Source organism: Coturnix japonica, chromosome 2 (assembly GCF_054131305.1).
Source record: "Coturnix japonica strain WE chromosome 2, WE-NBRP24, whole genome shotgun sequence".
NCBI classification, from domain to species: domain Eukaryota; kingdom Metazoa; phylum Chordata; class Aves; order Galliformes; family Phasianidae; genus Coturnix; species Coturnix japonica.
In genome coordinates, this window is record NC_140664.1 from 92,789,170 (window position 1) to 92,812,097 (window position 22,928).

The 22,928-nt window shown below is 42.0% G+C and overlaps 1 long non-coding RNA gene across 1 annotated transcript in view; it reads left to right on the forward strand.

Moving 5' to 3' along the window:
- The window catches only part of LOC116652890 (uncharacterized), a 41,295-nt gene that overhangs the window by 7,980 nt on the left and 10,387 nt on the right, over nucleotides 1–22,928 (forward strand). The window contains exon 2 of the long non-coding RNA XR_004306083.2: nucleotides 21,339–21,377. This is a non-coding gene — a long non-coding RNA (uncharacterized LOC116652890). The remainder of the gene's footprint in view (nucleotides 1–21,338; nucleotides 21,378–22,928) is intronic.

A 22,928-nucleotide genomic window follows, 5' to 3' on the forward strand; every position in this document is an offset into this window, starting at 1 on the left:
TTTCTCTTTCCCCTCTTCATGCTGCAAGGCTATCAAACATTTTTCTTCATTGAGGTTCTGTGGAGATTTTTTCCTCCAACAGGACTGACAGCCTTTTGAGGCTATGTGCTTTATTTCAGAGACCCAGAGGCTGAAAGTTCCTATTTATCCACAAGGCAAGGATTGGTTCCCCATTGACTTTATAAACATTTAGGTGGTAACCATTCAGCCTATCTCAAGGAGTGCAGGAGAAGCCAGAGACAGCCCTGAAACCAGAAGAGATGATGAACAAAGGTACAAGGTCATGACAAACGTAGTGTGGCTATACAGAACTGGTGCAAATAGAGCTCTCTCAGGGCATGAGAAGTGAACAGAAGTAAGAGGAGCACATAGTGACCTTCACCTTGTGTAATGGAGGTACACATGCCTGTTTGCCCCACAGCAATGAAAGCCACCCTTGAATCACAGATGGTAAGGAACAGAACTACTTATTTTGATCTAGTACTCTGTGAAAAACTGGGAATTACCATTTCCTAGACTCTGTCTCACATCTTTGCTGACCATGAAGGCTCCAGTCACATTTTCCTCACTTCTCCCTTGAGAATCCTCCTAACTTTTGTACCTCCTCACCAATAACATCTGTACACTGAGAAATGCAATTTTGACGGGGATATTCAGCACTCTGAGATTGGGATTGGTTGCTTCCTCTTATCCAGTTTATCTCCTTCCTCAAATTACTATTTCTCACTTGGCTTCAGAGCCAAGCTGCATTACACCTGCTGTGTTCACCCACAGAGACACTGTTCCTGCAGATCCATTCATCTTGGTAAGCAGATGCAGTGGGTGGGAGAGGGGAAGTGACCTCAGGGCTGTGTGGAAGACAATTTGCAAGAGCAGTCTGTGTATGTCACTATGGATCTCAATTTATCTGTTGGAGAACACTCCACTGAGAGGCAACAGCCAGCTTACATTATGCAAAGGCACCAAAGTCACTGTACAATGCCTTAGTAGAAGCTGCTCCTTGGTCGTAGGCAAATCTGGGTCTGCTGCTGTGCTTTAATGATGTGTACTTGGTTCACTTGGAAGCAAAACCACTTATACCAAATAATACAGGTCAAACTAACTTTGCTACCTAAAGGGGCACTTCTCACCTTATTAGAGAAGCCCACCTATCCAGCCCACCCCACCATCCTGGGGCAAGCCCTCTGTCCCACCACATCTCTTATTCCAGCCATCTCTGCAGCAGCGCCACAAATACACATATACAGAGAAGCACCTTCCAGACGTATATGTTGATCATTAGCTAAATATATTGAATTAAACAACAAATTGGCATTAGAGCTGTCATGGAACTTTAAAATCATTAAGTGTTCAATTATTTCCTAGAAAAGCCTTGAAGTGGTGCTTTTAAACTCAGCTCTCTGGCTGCTATCAGTGTACTGCAGAACAGGACATTAGCATACCCCTGGCCTGGCTCCTGGCAGCCTTCCTGACTTTTATTTCATTGGGTCTAGATGCAGATTGCGGCCATAAAGGAAAGATTGGTCAAAGTGTTTTTTACTGTTTGGTGTTTAAAAAATCACATTATAAATGCCTCTTTAAAAAGATCCTGTTAATCTCAGCTTGGCCTGTTGCCTGGGAAGTTTTCCTTGTAGCGTTTAATATTAAATATGGCTTGTGAAGATTTCTTTCTTTTTTTTTTTTTTTTTGCTGAATTGTTTGTGATTATTTCTGTTTTCATCACGGTTCAGAACTGGTTATTACATGAGAACGTGGGTAAAGAAGACACTTTATCTATGTTTCATGCAAAAAATCACCATCATTTTGTTAATCACAGAACAGCTATTTCTACTGCATTAGCCTGTGGAAGATGAGAAAAGGAGAACGGAAAGGTTTCTGTAAGAATGCCTAAGGAAATGGCAGAAACACGATATAGCTTTCGAACAGAGACAAGGCTTCATTCTTTCTGTCTTGTTTGATAAAAAATGAACTGCATAGTGAATGCTGTAGCTTCATGTTATTCCTGTCAAATCTTTAGCAAGTGGGTGTCCAGGGAATATGATCATAAGCAGAGGGAGTGTTCCCCTCATTTGAAAGGTTTTTCATTATGTTTATTAATTTAACTATTGACTTTAAGAAAGCCAAATAAACTGTTTTCAAAGGGATCTGATAAAGTAAGATCTCCCTGGCCCTTTGCAGGCTATTATGAGGGAGGCTAATGCTATGTATCAATGGAAATATACAGAGAGAATACATGTAATATAATTATTCATAAAAGAGAGCTAAATCATCGAGCAGTTACACATCGCTTAGGCTGAAAATATCTTCAATTAAGGTAGGAATGAAGTAATATTACATTTTATGAGAGTTCTCATCAATAAGCCTGACACATGCCATCTCCCATTTAATAACGTATTTTACTTCTAATAATTATCCTTCCCCCCCTGCCCCCCTGTTCATGAAACGTAGGAGAGGTCTCTCAGAAATTCTCACACAAGTGAAATGTAGTCTGGGGAGGAATTTAAGCCTTGTGTTTTAGAGAACAGAAAAATCCCCATCTGGGGAGGCTGGGAAGCATTTTCCTGTTTGGAAAGGAGCACTGACAGCACGGGGTTGCACCATCAGGATGGGAGCACTGGTTAAAATCAGTCTGCAGCCAGTGAGCTGTAGAAACAGAGCTTCTTGTCTCTGTTAATATACTAAATGCTACTCTGTGTGCATGGCAGGGATGCACTGCACATCATCCCACCCCCTGCACCTGGGTCTTGGTGTCTGCAGCACAGAGAGGAACCAGGTTGGAAGGCAACCAAGGACACCAGGCAGTGATTCCCACGGGCAGCCTCACTCAGTCCAGCCTCACATAAGCTCTCTTCAGTCAGGAAACAGTGAGGCTACAGCTCCCAACAAGCAGCTCTAAAAGCAGAGTAATCCAAAGAAAAAGCAAAGCCACTGAGCAGCAGCGATTATAGAGCAACTGCAAAGCTACAGAAGCAGCACTGTGGACAGTAGCAGTTAGAAGCCTGGATTTCCATGTTAGTATCGCATGATTCTCTCCTCCCATCATTTCCTTCAGAGACAAGAGGTACACTGGGATTCAGTCATTTGCAGTGCCTACTGACATTTTGGGTGCCCTTAAATTGTGTAGCACAAGCAGATTCCCTGCTGCTCTCCTCCTTGGAGCTGTGACTGGAAGGCAGGTAGGCCAGCAGGAACATCACAAAAGGTGTCACACCCGCACACCAGGTAACTGCCTCCTATGCAGCTGGTATTGAGTCACTGAGGCCTCATTCAATCCAATAAATGGAGGGACTGCTGCCTTTGAGAAGCCCTTGTAAAGAAGTCTGGGAACTGTGTGCCCTGGAGTAAGCTCAAAGAAATCCCAAGTGATGCACAAATCTTGAATAAAATGAATGAAAGGTAGAATCACAGAATCATAGAATGGCTTAGGTTGAAGAGGGCCTTAAAGATCATCCAGTTCCAACTAGATCAGGCTGCCCAGGGCCTCATCCAACCTGAATGCCTCCAAATCTGGGACATTCACAGCCTCTTCTAGGCATCCTGTGCCAGTGCTTTATCACTCTCAGAGTTAAAATTTTCTTCTAAACATCTAACATAAATTTCCCCTCTTTTAGCTTAAAGCTGTTCTCCCTTGTCCTATAACTGTCAGACTGAGTAAAAAGTTGTTCCCATTCCTGTTTATAAGCTCACCTCAAGTACTGGAAGGCAGCAATTTAATACCCTTGGAGCCTTCTCTCATCCAAGCTACACAAGCCCAACTCCCTCAGTGTTTCTCCATGAAGAGGTATTCTAGCTCTCTGAACATCTTCATGGCCCTTCTCTGGGCATGCCTCATCAGCTCTGCATCCCACCTGCACTGGGGACCCCAGGGCTGGGCACAGTACTCCAGATGGGGCCTCACAAGCGTTAGGTTCTGCTGCTCTAAGTTTAGCTTTTATGTATATGCACATGCAAATATATTTGTAAAAATATATTTGTAGAAGGAAAAAAAAGAAATATATATACTACACTTTTTAAAGCAAAATAAGCTATTTTGAAACCTTGTGAGAAATTGCATCTTAAGTCAATCAGGTGCTTTTTAAATGTGAAATACAGCCAATTACTCAAACACCTTCACTGAGATGTTGTTGGATGCATCTAGTTAGTGCCATCCTTCCAGGAGACAACCAACCTTGGCAAGCTATGTACCAGGAATGCATCTGTGGGTGTTTCTGAGCATTTATTCATGCATTATGGTATGACAGTCCCAAAGCTACCTTGTAGACCCACCAACAGTGCTGCAAAGTTCATTAGAGCTTAAGAACTTGTTCTACACATGTTCATATAGCTACTCTCAGCTGACATCTCTTACCTGAATCTTGCTTTTATTTCATAATGCAGCAGTTTTCCCCGTGCTCATTAAAGCAAAAAATGGAAGCAAGAGGGACCAAAGGAGATGCAAATTAATACTGATGGAAGTTTAAGAGGGCGGAGAGCATAGCAATAAGCCTGTTTTATCTCTCCTGGGCTGTGCTCCAGGAGAGAAATAATTTGCCACTCCAAACTTCGATGTAACAAATACAGGAATCATGTCTGACTGCAGACCATCTACAAAGACGTAAACTTAACTCTATTATGTACATAAGAAGAGATGAGCCTTCAGAAACATGGTGAGCTCTTAATGAAGTCCTATTTGCAACAGGTCAGAAAGTTTAGACAGAATAGGTTTTCACTAAATGTTCCACTGGAATAATGCTGCATTTAGTGTGATATATCAGTTAATGAAAAAGCTAAAGAAAAACATAGATTTTTCTTCATTAAAATGAAACAATCAAATATGACTCAAGTGAGAGGATTACTGAGTCAACAATTCCCAGAAATTTTAAATAGAGTAAAGAATTCAAATTTTTGTCTTTCAGTTGCAATTTAGAATGATTTCTCATGCTAAAGTGCCAGGTTTCGAAGAAAGCTCTCTTACTATACTCCTTACCTATACTTCTTGTCTCCTGAGTTAAACACAATTATCTTTATTGATAAATAAAGATATTTATTTAGATGCCACTCCCTGGCATCAGCAGAGTCAACTGTTGGTGAGTGTAAGTTGTCTCTGAGAAAGGAAAGGCAATGGCTTTCCTTTGTCATTCATTACCCCCAGTCTTAGTGAAGGCACAAGAAACAATTTAAATCACGTTTCCTGAAGAACTTCAGGAGGCTTTATGATGCGCAAATGTACACTTACCTCTTTCTATGCAGCCTCCGGATACAGCTGTAGCAGATATACCTGTATTTATTGATCTGTAAACTTCTTTTAAAATACTAGTCGGCTCCTGCCCTCCATGTCTTCTTACTTATGTTCATGTGGTTCGGAACAAATGGCCCTGATTTCTCTGGAGCTAAGGGATATGGTAAATGAAGTGTGAATGTGATTTTGCACAGTGTTAGAGTCTATAAAAGCAATAACATATTGTGTGCAATTACTTACACCTTAGGAATATTATAAACCCTCATACAGATACATGGTCAAAGCCCACACGAAGTGAGGCTCTCACCTGGGGCTCAAATGACCAAAACCAAAACCAACATCACAGCTATTTTTTTAATGTGGTAGCCTTTTTTCATGTCTGGGGCACACTCAGATGTTCCTGTATGAGCTCACTCACCACAAATCGGTGTTTTAGGTCTGATATAAGATACTGGACAAACATAGCACATTCACTGTGTAGTAAGCGTGCAATCCTCTAACAGGTTTTATTCTCTATGGTAAAGAATGACTCGGAGTGCCAAAGCAACTCCTCAAAAATCTCATAAAGTAAAACCAGATTGAGAAGGGTTAGTGGTAATACCAATGCAGCTCTAGTTTAACTCAACTCCATTAGGGCTGAGGGAAAAAAAAACAACACAGTAAACAACAACTAATTGTTTGCTGGACATTTAGAAAGTCTGCATAATGTCAGACCACTTTTAGCTTGTCTCACATTATCTGTGTAGAGTACTACCCTGGCTCTCAGGAGAAGTAATATGTGACTGGTCTGATCCAGACAATAATGACTCCCGTTGGTATGGCATGTTTGCAGGGTACTTCTGACTGAATATACACAGTTGGTGCTTTCTATCTTTACATTTAGAAGCTTTACGGACAAACACAATGTTCTATAAGACTGTATAATTGAAACTGTGACTGCATTTGAGTTCATGTGTCCTCTAGTTAGCAGTGAAGCTTGTTTGTTTTAGGTTGGTGACTACAAATCTTATTCATTTATTACCTCTTAGAAGATTTCTTCCTGCTGCACACAGTGTGTATAGGATTTCCCATTTCACATTTTCCAAGAGTCTGTGTCTTTATTTTAGTACACCCTTATACAGTCAGGCACCCAGAGCCAGCTGGGATTATCTTTCATGTCACTGCTTATTTTCTGTTTCCTTTTCTACAACAGCCTAGTAGAAACAGGAGCACAACAGCATAAGCTGGGCATAAGTAAATACACATATCTTGTCAAGACCAGGGAGCAAGCTCCTATATCTGTCAAAAGAAAACAAAGACACATGGCTGTCCTTGAATTAAATTACGACTGCTTTCATCAGTGTAAGCAGAAGATTTTCCTAAAAATAAATACTTTCCCCTTTTCCCAGGACCATTTTAAACCTTGTTGGTTCTGCTCTGAAAATTATAAGATCCTGAGCTCATATAGACTTTATTCAAACCTAATCTGTCCATCCCATCATTCCATGGTTCTGTGCCTGCCACTGTAGCCCAGACACCTGTCAGAGCAGCTCACTCATACTGCTGGGATCCAACTTCCCATGGCAGCCCATAAAACTTACTGTGGGCTGGGGCAGTGCAGGAACCACTGAAGACCGTGGTGAACCTTGTAAACTTGCTCTTCCCAAGAAGGACCTGGAGGAGACCCTTCATCCAATTGCTGCCTACTGCTTGGTCTCCATGTTCACTGTCCCAGGTCTCAGTGCTTCTCCAGCCCCAGCGCTTGTTTCTCACACTCTGGGTAAAAGTGGCTTCTAGGAGTCTTTGTGACCTGTTCTAACCTCCAATGTACATGTCACCCAGAGGTGGGCTGCTGACAGATCATGTGTAGAGAAGGTACTCAGAGAAATCTTCATTTTAAATTAAGATTTTTTTTTTCCTGTAATTACTAATTACCATGACAAAGAAACTGAAGGGGCTGATCTGATTTGTATTGAGAACAGTTGTTTCCACCTCTTTTCTCTTGTCTTGGGAATGAAACACGCAAAGTATCAGTGAAGAAACTTTCTCATAAATTATTGAGTTATAACTAAGCATTTGAAGAATTCCTATATGCCTCTGTGTACATATATATGTTGAAAAGCATAGAGAAGCTTGAAGCTGACAGGTGATGTCTGACTTGCCTTACAACTAGCAATCCCACTATGAAACAGCATGCTGTGTTGTCTTTTCTTACTGCGTTTTGCTGTCATACCTTCTCTCATCCTCTGTGCCCTGCTCCTGCAAGCCAAGCTAATGAGCCAAACTCTGGAGTTCCACAAAGAATCCAAATCACTGCATCCCACCAGTCAGGGAAGACATTTGCACTCCATGGCACTTTTCAGTTTTATCCAAATTATTTCAATGGCAGTAATGTCAAAGTCATAAAAGTACAGATGAGGTATTTGCTCGTCCCTTTTTGTGTGCTTAACTTCTGATCAAAACTATCCCAGATTTCTACACTGACTGCACTTAGGACCTATCTAAAGAAGCCCACACAACTCACATGTAGTAGAAACATTATCACAGGGCAGCACCAGATTCCCACATGGTGCCAGGGAGCTGGGCTTTCTGCAGGGTCAGGATCCTTGGGGCTTTGCCAACTTAAGTTCAGCATGAGAACACTGAACCCTTGAGAATCATAGAATCATTTGTGTTGGAAGGGGCACATAATGGACATCTAGTCCAGTTCTCCTGCAATGAACAGGGAGAGACATATACAACAGACCAGGGTGCTCAAAGCCCTGTCTAGCCTGACCTTGAATATCTCCAGGGACGGGCCATCCATCACCTCTCTGGTCAGAGCTGCAACTGCCATGCAAGGCTAGTGAGATTTTTCAGGAAGAAGAAAGAAAAGAGAAACACCCAGAGAAACACGAGAAAACATGCAGTTTTTGTAATCTGTATTTCCCCTATTTTCCTTTTCTTCCCCTTCATCCATCAGACAAATGAGCTGCATCAAGGATTTATTTCTTTCTCTGGTTATTTTGTTTGGACTCCTCCATCTCATTACTTATGTCATTTTGGGTCTGTGAATCAGTTTCCTCTTTTCTGACTCTCAGTGTATCTTCAAAGCATTCAATTAGGCTTTGTCCCTACCTTCTCCTCAACATCTAGATCAAGTTTGTTCAGTGCTTTTCTAACTCTTTCAGATGCCTCCTCTCTTCCCTGCTGCTCTATATATTGTCACTGCCTGCCTGATAATTACCTGCCTCCATGCACCTTACTTTTTTTTTTTTTCTTTTAAACCTTGTCTTCCCTCCAGTTCTGGCAAAGTCACATGCTTTAAGATATTTTCCCTGTAACAGCAACAGCTTCTTCTGTACTCTTTGGTGTTATACCTCATGGAATTCCTTCAATCAAAATGTCTTCACAGAATCACAGAATGGTAGGGTCTGGAAGATCCTCTAGAGATCATTGAGACCAACACCAGTGCTGAAACAGGTACTTTGCAGCAGGTTGCATAGGTAGGTGTCCAGATGGGTCCTGAAAATCTCCACAGAAGAAGACTCCACCACCTCTCTGAGTAGCCTGTTCCAGTGCTCTGACACTCTGACTGTGAAAAAGTTACATGGAATTTCTTGTGTTCCAGGGTCTGCTTGTTGCTCCATGTTCTACTGTTTCTCACCTCTGAAAAGAATCTGCCCTCATCAGCTTGACTCCTGCACTTCAGATATTTTTATATAACAATGAGATCGCCTCTCAGCCTTCTCCTCTCCAGCCTGAAGAGCCCCAGGTCTCTCAGCCTTTTCTCATACAAGAGATGCTCCGGGCCCTTTATTATCTTTGTTACCCTCCACTGAACTCTTTCTACGAGATCCCTGTCTTTTTTGAATTGGACACAGTACTCCAGATGTGCCCTCTCCTAGGCAGAGGAGAGGATCACTTCCCTTGACCTTCTGACCTTGCTCTTTTTAATGCACCTCAGGGTACCATTGGCCTTTTTTTGTGACAAGGGCACACTGCCTGCTTGTGGCCCAGACACCCAGGTCCTTCTCCATAGAGCTCCTCTTCAGCAGGTCAGCCCCTAACATGTACTGATATATGTGGATATTCCTCCCCAGTTGTAGGATTCTACACTCATCCTTTTTGGATCTCATCAGATTCCTCCCCGCCCAATCCTCCAGCCAATCCAGGTCTTGCTGTATGGTAGCACAGCCTTCTGGTTTATCAGCCATTCCCCCCAGCTTTGTATTACCTGCAACTTTGCTGAAGGTGAACTCTATCCCTTCATCCAGGTCATTGATGAAGATGTTGAACAAGACTAGATCCAGCACCCACCCCTGGGGAACACCAGGTCTCCAACTGGACTCAGCACCACCGATGACAACCCTCTGAGCTCATGGGAAAAATCTTCCATTCCCTGCTCTGTGCACTTTAGTCAATGAAGATCCAATGTGTACCTGCTTAAAGAAGCTTAAGTAATACTTACACAGGCAACAAGAGCACTGTACACATCATTTTTCACAGAAATGCGCAGCAGGTTTGTAGGTAGCTCTGCATTTGCATTATTGGGAAAGTGAGCTTAGAGAGATGAGTGATAAATACTTACTGCTCTATAATGAGCTCTGGCTAAAGGAGGATTTGCTTATTTTTCTGCACTATTGTATCTGTGCTGACTGACTGAGAATGAAAATTGAACTGAGTGCGGGTGCACTTATACCAAACTCTGTCTTCTTGCATGTCTGTACATACTAATTCTGAGGCAACATGCTTCTCTAAAACAAGTTATAGAAGTAGGGAAAATGCCAGTTTGTTTGTCGCAAAGAATTAAAAAGAAGAAGAATTAGGCATTATTTTACAATCTTTGTCAATTTAGCACTGCTTTCTTTTGAAGGCTCTCATTAACTAGTAACCAGATTTGAAAGTAACCTAATTAAGAAGCATTCATGAAAGAGAAGGAGAGAGAAAGCTTTGAAACCGTTGATAATCGTTAATAGATTTTATATTTTTTTACAAGCATATTCTATTTCTGCATCACTTGCCACAGCTGCAGTTGTGATGAACTGAGCTCTGACTTTTACATATGAAACAATCTTACTTTCTACTCTTCCCTAGATGGTAAACAATTCATTTTCACTTACGCTGGTGCCTAACCAGCAATCTGTCTGCACGGCCAAGTGGCTGTTCTTTCTTCACTTCAGATCTACATTTGTGTTAGATATGAGCAACTTGATCTTCCTTCTGTTCCTGATCCAGAGAATTTGCAGAGATATCATGAAATGCCCTCATCAAACATGTTATCCACTTTAAACAAAAGGGATTTTTTGCCCTTACTCTGAAGCTTTCACATCTATGTTTCTAGGGATCTTCATTGCTTTTTCTATTCTTCACAGGCTACTCACACTTCTATTTCTCAAATAATTCTACTCTTTTCCAGTTATTTTCCTCCCTTCCTTCTCATGTATCCTATTCTCTCTACCATGAGCTACTTGCCATGCTAGCCTATCCTGCCAGTCTTGGAGCCTTCTTTGGAACACATTAGGAGTATAAACAGGAGATAAAACTACATATTTTTGAAAAAGCTGGAAATCATCTGTGGAAGACGTTACAAAACCACTCTAAATCAGATCTCATGAGACTGTAGAGCCATTAGTGACTGAGCTTACTATTTCTAGCAGTCCTTTAGCTACTCAGTCTCGAGGCAGGTAGACTCACTAGGGCACTTGATAGTTCTTATAAGAGCTCTGCGGATATTTAGATCCATTCTTTTTTAGGGACACCATTTCAGTATTTTCCAGGCTTTGTTACTCATCTCCTTTCAGCAGAAGCTCAGAGTTGGGAAAAACAAATCTCTCTGGAGGGGAAACATAGAAAAAGAAAATTCTCAACAACTCCTGAGTGCAGCATCTAAACAAAACCAGAAAAAGCAGTGAGAAAAACCTTTCTTGGTCTTTTTTGGTCTAACCCAAATACGTCTACCAAAATAGATCACCAAAATAGATGGCATTCTCGTGCAGCATATAAAAAACAGTGGTGGTATGGAATTACTCTGTGTATGGGAAATTGGTAATCACAGCCTGAACCTCTGATTAATCAGCTGAGGCAAGTGTTGGGTCAGCTGTGGGAGCACAGGTGAGAGTAATTCAGCTGTGCTCCCGGAAGGGGTGGAGCTTGACTCCACCTCCTCTAGACCTCATTTAAGGGCTGACCACCATTAAGGCAGCTTCTCTTAGAGACTGCTTCTTGGTGGAGTTTGGCTCAGTGTTTCCCAGCAGATTGAAGGCTTCCATATGTGTGAGGTTTTCCTGTAATTAACGTTTTGGACATTTACTACCATCTTTACGTTATTGTCATTGTACACACTGTAAGTCTATCTGAAGATAAAAGCTTTAGGTCGGTGAAACAGGTTCATTTAACTCAATACATTAATCCAGAAGTTTTACCAATCCCAAAATTGATTCTGGGATGTGAAGGAGACTGAGATTCATACCAAGAAGTGCTCAATGATTAAAGCATTCCTCTGAGATGTAGGTCTTTAACTCTGTTTTCAGACTGATGAATACTTAGCTAAATACATAAAACAGGATCACCACTGTTGAGAGAAAGATACTTAGAAATTGGGTTGTCCAGGGAGCTGCCTGAGCCACGAGAAGCGCAGGCTGACTTATTTGTGTTTCTATTACACTCAGCTGATTTTTCTCCACAGAGTAATTTTCAGGATATTGTTCTCAGCTGGAGACATTCTTACTGTTATCTATGTTCTCTTTTTTTCTAAGCAAGCTGCTTTTCTTTTCCCTTGGTTCAGAATGGAAAATTTCAAACTCCTAATTTTTAAAACAAAATAAATCTCCTTAGTTTTCTCTCCTGATCAAAGCTGTGTCTGTGTAAATGGCTAAAACTACAAGAGCGCTGCAATTTGCTGGTGTACCACTGCACAAAACTAAGCCTATCAAACCTGAAGAATATACCAATCTTTTCACACATGTGCTTTAAAAAGGAATTTCTATCTTTTTAACAATGCTTAGCATTTTTTACTCATTGCTGCTCCTCACTATTCACAGCATGGCTATACGCTGCTTTCCATTTGCTCAGTGGCCAGGCTGAAAGTTGCTGATAATAAGGACCAAACAATCTGTTCTCACTGCTGATGCTCCTAACTACACATGTAGCCCTGGGATGCATATCCAGAGAGAGAGATCCTGTGCCTGCCTAGACATTGAAAGCATAAATGAAACAGTCTTTATGGAAAACAAGCCGTGGTAAACCCATTACTGAAAAAGAACAACAACGAAAACCATCTTGCAGTATTAGGGACAAACATTCTGAGAGCTATCAGTCTTTGGCCTTGATTCATTGGTTAATGTTCTCTTACTCATCTTAGCTAAGTCCTCATGCTGTTGCAAATCTATCAGCTGGACTTTTATTTTCAGTTTTAGCATTAAGAATGGAGTGAGATAAACTGAGCTTCTGACATTCAGACACTGACCTGTCATCCAAAAATGTGCCTCTCCCTGAGTCTGATTTGTGGTTGTCAAGCAATTCAGAGGTAAATAGAACCTGTGGTAAGCCCTGAATCCAGCCAGCAGGAGCAAAGAGCTTATTTAATCAGCAAGTCTGCTGACGTGGTTTCAGCAAAACCAGATAAATGTGTTTTAGTTATCCTATGTGAGCCCTCTACTGATGTTCTGCCTTTGATGGAACATACATGCTTCTAAAGCTTACTATAATGAACCTACATGATCTGTTGAATCTGAAAATTAATATTTTACTGTATGGACTGGTTGACAGTTATTTCACAGACAGACCCTAGGTGCTGTTTTGACAGTGGGAAATGAAAACAAATAAAGAATGGCTCTGATTTGCTTGATAAAGCCATCATCTTCAACATCATTTGTATTTGCATCCTTATGGCCTTGCCATACTGGAGTTGAAGATTCCATCCCCCATTTCAGAGATCTAGAATGAAGAATCTCCAAATTCCTCATTGGAAGAGGCTGCCAAGGGAGGTGGTTGAGTTGCTGTCTCTGGAGGCATTCAGGGCATGTACGGATGTGGTACTAAGGGATGTAGGGTAGTGGACATGGTGGGGATGAGTCGGTAGTTGGACTAGGTGATTTTGGTGGTCTTTCCAACCTTAATGATTCTATGATTTTAAAGGAAGAGGACATCCCACTGGGCACTTTCTGCATGTATTAACCATACCCTTGTCAGTACCAAAAACCATGGTTCTGCCTCTGAGCAGTGAGCAGATGGCAGTTTTCTATGTATTTTAACATGGAAGAAAAGTTTAAAGAAATACATGCCATACCTGCTTGTACACACTTGTGAATATCACTACACGAATTGAATTCTAAAAACCCTATTTAAAATAAACAAGCGGAACTATAGCATAACTGTGGGGCTGTTTAGCAAACAGCGTAACAGAAAAGAAGTAGAATATTCCAATTCTCAGCATGATTTTTGTTTGTCATAGTAGACTCCTGAGAGACTTTTCTCAAATTGTTCCACTTTCCCATTCCTCCTACCATCATCTCTATAAGTCAGAATAAAGAGATCTTTAAACACCATGTCATAGAATGAGGCAAAGATCTGCTGTAAGTTTGATTGTACATTGCTTAAGTTGTTTTAAAAGACTTTTTTTCCCTTCCAAAGACAAACATATAAATAACATAAAAATAGTTCCTGACTAGAAGTAGAAAAAGTGTTTTTAGAAACATTTAGGACTCTTACAGTGCTGGAGTTCTTGCAAGGATCAGGCTGCAGATGTTTCCAGGACCAAGGCTTTGTGCAGTGCAGGACAAGTTACAGGATACTTATTTTTTTATATAGACTTTTGGTCTATTTTTGACGGTAAAGATTGCGCCTGTAGTGGCAATTAAGTATGTAAGTAGGATTTAGTCAGGAATGAATGTAGCTATCCCAGGGAACTCGAGGGGCAAGGCTAATTGCCATCATCAGTGAGTACAGTTTGACACCTCCAGTGAGAGCCCACCTATGATCTAAAGGTCAGCAGTTTAGCAAGGTACCATGATGGAAAAGAAACAGTGATTTTTGTCAACATACTACTGTGTATCTCCTGTGTCACTGCTGCTGGGCCACGGTGTGCTGTTCTGGTCACCTTATCTTTGCACATGTGGCAGAGTCCAGAGTGAAGAGAAAACTCAAGAAGCAGGGAAGGTCAGCAAGGGCACAAGCAGGGAGGGACAGGTCAGAGGGAAGTAAGAGAATGAAAAACAGAGAGAAGGTTCAGATAGAGCAGGAAACCTATGCAAAGAAATAGCTCAGGTTGTTGTTCTAATTAGGATGTGGAGCTCACTGCCACAAGAGTTCAGTGAGTCATCTGCAAGATAATAGAGTTGTTGTAGGTGGCAGATTTTGGAAGAGATACAAAACCTGTTTCAGACCACAAGCCAGTTCCAGATTGCTAAGGGGCTGCACCTAACATGGGTGCAGTTGTTCCAGCTCTATGCAGCTCTGATATGCCATAGCAGTGGCTGCCTCATCTAGGACATGACCCCACACCTAGCTCTGGCTGGATAATTCCAGCCAGGTTGCACGCAGAGGATGCAGTAACGGCATTTTAGACATCCAGGATAAAATTTAGGTGAGTAACAAGATCATCTTTTATCATTACTTGCAGTGAAAACCAGGTGACTCATCTACCTTCAAAAACGTATTTCCATGGTACTCTCAGTGTCATTTTTGACTGTGAAAGGTTCAAGTGAATAATTTATGAACATATTGTAGCAGCTCAGCCAAGGGATGTTCCTCCAAGCCAGGTTTCTTGATGAGACAAAAATGGAAAATGAAAAGCTGCATTCTGATCAAACTAGGACTTTATCCAGCATTTCACCTGAACCCTCAAAAATTTATTTCAAAGTTCTCTCCTGGTCTGGAGCCAGTGATTCAAACCTGATGTCTCTGCCTGCCAGAAAGGATAACATATAATTACCCACCTTGCCAGGGCCTCACAAAAAATTAGTTACTATTTGCATAGAGTTGTTAAATAATTTAGAATCTCTCTCTCTGGTTTTGTGAGAGACTATCTTTCTAAAGCAAAAGTAAGTATTAGCCATTTCAGTGTGATAGCAGGGAAGAAGCCAGTCTCCATTACGCAGATTGAGCAGCGTGGTGGCGCATAGCAGGTGCTAGGGAACAGCTAAAACACAAAGATATGGGCAGCCTGTGTCTCCAGCAGCCTCCTTCTGTGAAGCAGGGGGACCACCTGTCCATGTTCAGAATCCAATGACACCCCTTCTTCACCTGTGCAACGACTACAGTGGAAATATAAGACAAGAAGGAATGGCCTCAAGTTGTGCCAAAGGAGTTTCAGATTGGATATTTATTCTCTGAAAGAGTGACAAGGCATTGGAACAGGCTGCCCAGGGAGGGGGTGGGATCACCAGCCTTGGAGGCATTCAGAGAATGTGCGGATGTGGCACTGAGGGATGTAGGGTAGCTGTCATGGTGGGGTTGGGTTGGTGGTTTTACTAGGTGATCTCAGTGGCCTTTCCAACCTTAATGGTTCTACGATTCTGTGATTCTAGATCACCTGCTCACCACAGAGTTTTGTGCTGTTTTGTTTTCACATGGCAAAACTGCAGTGAGAAGAAAGGTGTAATTTGTCTTAGGTATTTAGATTGCACCAAGATTTGCACAAAACAGTTACTTTGCATTCATTCTCACTCTTGAGTGCACCTGGCATCTTAACATAGTTGGACTGGATGGTCTTAGTGGTCTTTTTCAACCTGAATGATTCTATGATTCTGATTCTGGAGACTTTTGCCTATTCTCTGCAAGACAAGAGAAAACTGCATATGCTGAGATCTCAGAAACTTCAAGGCAAGGATGTTCGGCCCACATGCATCTTTACTTTGCTGTTAGCCTGCTTTTCCATCAGCTCTTATGGATGTAACACATCAAGACTGAGCAGGCTATGCAACAGAGACCTGTTCAAATTCCTTGTTAATTACTATGCTGCAGTGTCAGCAACTGTGTTCAGGACCCCATGCAGTACATGCTGTATGCACACGTGCCAAGGACATGCCTTCTGAATTCAGTCCTCTGTGAGAAGGAGTTTCCTGTTTGTATGTAGCCTGGGTGAGCTGTGTGAAGACTGACTGGGGCTTTTTCTTGATCATGTGCTTTGATAATGAGCAGAAATCAAATCACAAGGCACCTATGCTTAAAACTCTGGTATCTGTACTTCTTTCATCTTTAAAATGGTGGTGCCTCATTCACACAGAGTATCACTGCTTTTTTGTCCAGGTGAGATATATTGCAGAGTTATAGATGTGATAGTAGGGGTAGGTTTGTAAGGGGAAATGGAATGATGCCAAAATCCCATCAATCTTAGTGTAGAAAGCTTTTTCATTTCTATTTTATTGCTTATGTGTTCATCACCTACCTCAATTCCCTTAAATTCCTAAGCGTGGAGTATAGAGGGGTGGTCAGATTATCCCAAGCACGGAGTTCTGAGGAGTCTCCTTGGGGCCTGACGATGCCGATTCATTTTCCTGGGCTTCTGCATGATCCTCTGTGATTTGACCTGCATTGCTGCTTGGGTCTGAAATGGAGAAAAATGATAGTAATAATTAATAAAGGTAATAAAAGTAATAAAGCAGGCCTTTCATTTCCACGTCCCAGTGATGACTCACAGATATCACAGAACAGTCCAAGTTGGAAGGGACTCATAAAGATCATTGAGACCAACTCCTCCAGGCATATAGTCGAGGTTGGTTGTAACAGCACTTGTATTTGTGTCACAACACCCTGCTGGCGAGGAGTTTCCTGTCTGGAGATGGGCATGTGCCATCATATAGCACTGCATGATGAAACATTCCCATATGGGCAGCTGTACCTCATGCATGCAACCAGTGTGCTTCAACAGTCGCATCTGTGCTCTGCTGCTCATGCCGGGGTTTCTGGAGATAAATTTTAAAGAAATGAATTAAAAGAAAATGAATAAAACAGAGAAACAAAAGAGGACACAAGGAGGAGAAAAAGAAGAGATGTACACCGTTCCTGGCAATCACTGGGGAATGTTCTTTTCTATTTGCATAACGCTAGTTTTATTATTTTAACTCATCGCTTCTCTCTCTCTCTCTCCTTAGCTTTGTTTGGGGTCAGGATTAATTAGCAAGGAGTGCTACAGAGTATAAATTGCAGCAGACCTGTGCTTTGTTCCATGCCGGAGTGACCAAGACATGAGAAAAGCAACTTCTCACTGTCTGTGTCTCTGGCATTTCTGGGAAAAGATTCAGGAAGGATTTTAACCTAGATCTTTCTCATATATAACAGGAGCTAAAGAAGAATGGATTACACTGAAAGAAAAAGATGGCTTCCCCTACCCGTGCAATCTTTCAGCAGTTCATTTCTATTGTTTATATAATGAAAGACAACAGTTCCAGCAGAGAGGGCAATGTACTATGAATTTTCCACTTCTGCATATATACCCCCTGTGGCAAATTTCTTAATAATGACAAAGGAGCTACTGAAACTCAGCAACTTTTGCTATAGCTTTTTTTTGAAATACGAAGTATCGCTTATAACTAAAATCCCTTTGAACCTTATTAAGAAATTCCAGCAGCCATTTTTTCTTATGTTTCCTTTTTCCATCAGGCCAAAGGAATAAATTAACAGCAGCTACCTCATGCATGTAAATGTCCATGAGTGTGTACACTCACACAAGGACCCCAGCTCTGCAGGAATACGAACAGTGGACAATATTGCTGTGGAAAAATCTGTAGAAACCTTCCAAAAAGCTGAACATGTTCTCACTGACGTGTATTTGTAATGAGATTTCAGAATCTCTGTTGCTTACACAGAGCTATGTGTGGTGGGTGAAAATGAAGGACAACCAAAATGTTTCACGTCATAAAGGGCTTCTTCAGTCTCCTTTTTATTTCTAACAATGTTACTTTTCTTTTTCCTTTTTCCAAGCCTTTTCCTATTTCTTCTTTCCACTTTTCTACACATAAATGAAAAGTGCACGCATTTAAAGCCATCACATTTACATTTCTATGGTAAAAATGTATTAAAAACCACAAGCCAGAATTACTGTGTGCATAATACGGTTCCCATTATATTATAAAGTATCAGCAGTGAGAAATGTTGCCACCAATGCCATCTTAAATTCATTAAGCAAATATTGCTGGAGATAGTGCTCAGATTTTCATTTTTCTATTAAGGGATCCATCGGACTTTATTTTCTTTTGATTATGAAAACAACCGAACATTACACCTATAAGTTCTAGTTGCTTGCACCATCATTTGCTTTTAATAGGTTTCAGCAGCAAAGAGAAAATTAATCCAGGGAAATCTCACAACAGAAAATGAGGAATATCTGATTATGTGCATATAGCAAGTACTGGGGAGAGTATTTGCTTGTTTTAAGGTAGGCACAAATGACACATTTTAGTTCCTGGGCACACAGGTTGCTGCTTACATTTGTTGATACATTTCACTCAAAAGTCCGCTTTGATGCACACTTATCCGAAAAGGATCAAGGAATGGTTTTTCTTTCTCTTCAACACATGACAGCAGACGTAGGCTTCAGCACTTAGACTGCAGCTGCACCCAAACCCACACTACTGAAAGTGCAGTTCGCCTCCTGAAAGTGCTTACTTCCACCCTGTTTGGCATGAGGAACTGCTCGTGCACTGAGCATTACTTCATGCCACCAGGGGCTCCTCTCAGCCAGGCTGTGCACAGAAGCCTGGTGACATCCAGCAGCTGGGAAGGGGCCAGTTGTTCCAGAGGAGATCTGGGCTTGCAGGACCATTACATATATTATAGAGTCATAGAAATATTACGGCTGGAAAAGACTACTAAGATCATCTAGTCCAACCACCAACCCATGCCCAGCACGTCCACTAACCGTGTCCCTCAGTGCCACATCAACACTTTCCTTAAACACCTTTAGGAACAGTGTCTTTACAACCTCCCTGAGCAGCCCGTGCCTCTGCATCACCACATTTTCCGAGAAAAAATGCTTCTTAATACCTGACCTGAACTTCTTCTGGCACAACTGAAAGCCATTACCTCTCATACTATCTCTAACCTGAAAGAAGAGGATGACCCCTACCTCATTTCAGGGGGCTATAAGGTCCGAGTGTCCTCTACTCAAGACTGAACAACCACAGTTCTCCCAGACACTTTCTGTAAGATTTGTGCTCCTGATCCCTCACAGCTTTGTTGCCCTTCTCTGAATATGCTCCAAGGCCTCAATGCCTTTCTTGCAGTGAGAGGCCACTGGTCTTTCCTTCAAGGGAGTTGTACTCGCAAATGCTTGGCAGGTGGTGGAAGGACTCTTCCTCTGCACCATAGCAGCTGGAGATGAGCAGCCACTGCCCACCTGCTTCCAGGAACAAGAGAACAGTTCATCTAAGCTGCCCTCTGCCCACACACCAGGTGAAGATATCATGCTGTAAGAAATTGTGTTGTTCAATAGAGGAGAAAGTAATTCAGCTACAGATTGACTTACATGACAAGAACTACGGGCTGCATTTTCCCTCTAATGCTTTCAGCATTTTGAGATTTACCCAGAACCATCAAATGAGTGTCTCCAGGGCTTGCAGCTTGGAGGAAGAGATCTGACCTGCTTCATGCAGAGGTCACAGTAGGCTCTTTGATGCTGACGAATGTATTGCAGAAGAAAAGGAGATGTTGCCAATATCTGCCTGTCCCCGGTGCAGCAATCAGGCCAAAACCCAGATCCCATCAGCTCTCTTCTACAGAAGGTAGCAAAGAGGAGTTTGTGCTACAGCAGCTTGCAGCCATGAATCTCAGATTGCCAGCCTTCCTTTCAAGCCTCTGTGAGAAAAGCTGCAGCATTTTCAGTGCTGCTGACTAAGAGACAGAAAACAGAGCTACCAGAGAAGCAGCTTCATGCTGAGAACATTTGTGGCCTCCCCGCTGGCGAGAAGCAGATTGATCTGAAACCCCACAGACCCTACTCACCAGCAGAATGTGACCAGGGCAACCAAGACCTGTGCAGCCTGGCCTGGGGGAATCGTAATGTGCTGAGGTCAAGGGGCATGATGAATGTGTTGTCAGATTCACCACCTGCACTTGGATGCTCCAAGAGCCTCTCCCTTCCTGCAGCAGCATCCTGCCTCCCACTCTGTTGCTATGCAAGCTGCAGTCAGAGGTTATCTGGTAATTCTCAGCTAGTTGTGGATAATGGTGGATAACTTCATAGCTGAACACAGAATAAATGAGCAGTGTAACTTGAGGATGAGCATACATTGCTGCAGGGCTGTAGGGTCCTTCCCAGAGCAGCACAGTGCTGCTGCTTGGCCAGATGGCCTGTCCTATCCCGTGTTGCTTTCCCCAGACATAGGTTTGCTGGCCAGAGCTCACTAGTAGCACCAGCAAACCTACACAGCCTACATGGAGGACATGTGAGTCTGTGATAGCATTAGAAGCACAGTGAAGTAAGTCATGGAAGTTGTCTTGTTAAAGTCTGACAAAGCAACGTGTGTCATGTAGAAATCAGAAGGATCCAGTGCTGGATTTTAGTCCTCAATATGATGTGACACACAGAGGTGGATGGCAGGACATTCTCTTTTCTGAGTTCTGGAAAACCAGTGGATTCCTAGAAATGACAGCTGAATGTATTTCATCTTGCTTCTGTGTGCCCCACTGACCTTTCAGTTTTGCTTGTACATGCCCATTTGCACTGCTTTACCCAAATCTTGTTTGCACTTACACATGCTGGCTTCCAATACAGCATAACAGAGTTTGATTGACCCAGAAAAAAGTCTTCAAAATAAAAATCCCATAATTTTGTCTGACATAAGTCCTAGATAGTAGAGAATAATTGACTGCTTTATCTCCCTTGCAGCAAGAAATGTAAGGGCCCTTAGGTACTCCTGCTGTAATGCTGGGTGGCACATCAGAGATCTTCAGAGGTCTCTGAGCTACAAGTAGCTGTCAATTCGTGAGACCTGAGTAGGCATCGTGTAGCAGTTTGGCATGCAGCATCACTGCAATCAACACTAATTTTGCCTATAAACAGGTGCTACTTCCCATTCTTAAGGGATTTCTTTGGTGGGAGGAAGAATATTAAAAATAGACACTCCTCGTTTTGCAATTATCTCAGAAATCAATTTAAAATACAGCTCTAAGGGTAACTCTTTACTGACAATGGATTTTGTGTCTCCTCTGTTCTGCATAGATTCTTCTTGAGCTGTGGAGTATGGCATCGCTTTCTGAGGTAAGTGAGATCTTGGAATGAAACTTCTCACTGTGTCTGTTTCCAAACTCTCCTCCCCATGTCCCTTTCCACCTACACTGCAGGCTGCCTTTTCCAGCAGGCTGCAATCCTTAGCAGTCAGATTATGCACTTCGGTGGCACAAAGCCTCAGCACCACAAAATGCAGATATAACCCTGACGGTGGGAAGAAGCACCAATCCCCTTTTGAAAGAAGTTAGACTTTACAGCAACACATGTGTACTGAACTTAGAAATACACACTAAAAGAAGAGAAACAAACCTCTGACCTTGCTATGAACACGTAACTAAAAGTAAGATTCAACATATAGCAATTTCAATAGTCTGGCTTTGACTGGTGTCTGAGAAGAAAGGGCTTCACCAGAACCGGCTCACTACTACTGCTCCCTGCAGCACCATTGCAGCACTTGTGCTCCTCAATGCTCTCCAAATGTTGGAGGTAAAAAAATCTGCCTGTCTGTAGCTTCAGGCCGCGTGGCTTGGCTCAGCAGTCAGTTTTCGAGATCACAATTAGAATGATTAGTAACTGCTCACTGCTACTATCTGTTACCAGACATTACTTTAGGGGCAGAGCTTGTAGGATGCTAATAAGGTAATGGAAAGGGAGGAGAACCTTTGATGCTGCACTTACCGAAGAAGGAGAGAGAAATGAAACTTCATGTTGTAAACCAATAAAGAAAATCAAACAAGCCGATACAGCCAAGTGGAACAAAAATCACTTTAAGTGGCTTTATACTTGCATTTGTTATCAAGGTCCCCTTTGTGTAATTATCACTTGCAACACTGCAGTGGGCCTTCTGCAAAGGAAAAACTGTTCTATTCTTTTTGTTTAAAAAGTAGACAGTAAAACAATAAATAATATGATTGCACTTGTAAACAGAGTTGGTTGGGAAGATATCAGAAATATTTCACTATTCTGAGGGCTGGAGCTCAACTATTTACCAGCAATGGGTCTGATTTTAAAACTCGCTGAGCTTTAACAGAAGGAATCCATAACAGAAGGAATCTGTTTACAGAAAAAAAATACCCTCCTTTGCCTCAGAGCTATATTTTCTTTTATAGAAGCATTTGTAGATATTAGGAGTGGGCAAGATTTTTTGGAAGTACTGGGAGTTTAAAGAAACTGATCATACATCAAGGAGTACCTAAATAGCTTCTAATCTATTTCCGCGGGTTTCAGCTTACTTTGCTACTTCTGCAGGCCTCAACAGGCATCCATTTGAATCTCAAATGTCCTGAAAAAGAGACTCCATCCATCTTTCCCAATTTGTGACACTGAGCATTTTAGAATCTATCTTCATTTTGGAAATCCTTATTATACACTTTAGGTAAATTTATTTCCTCTAAGCAGGCTTGGGGGATGAGATGAGCACATTTGTGAGAAACTGTAATAGATCCAGGACAGATCTGTCTCAAACAGACTGTTCTGGTTGCTGCTACACAAGGACAAATGGTGCCAGGTTGGTGGTTCAGGCTGAAGGAGTATCCTGAGATATAAGGATGCTGTGTCCCACCACTATGCACTGCCTGCCAC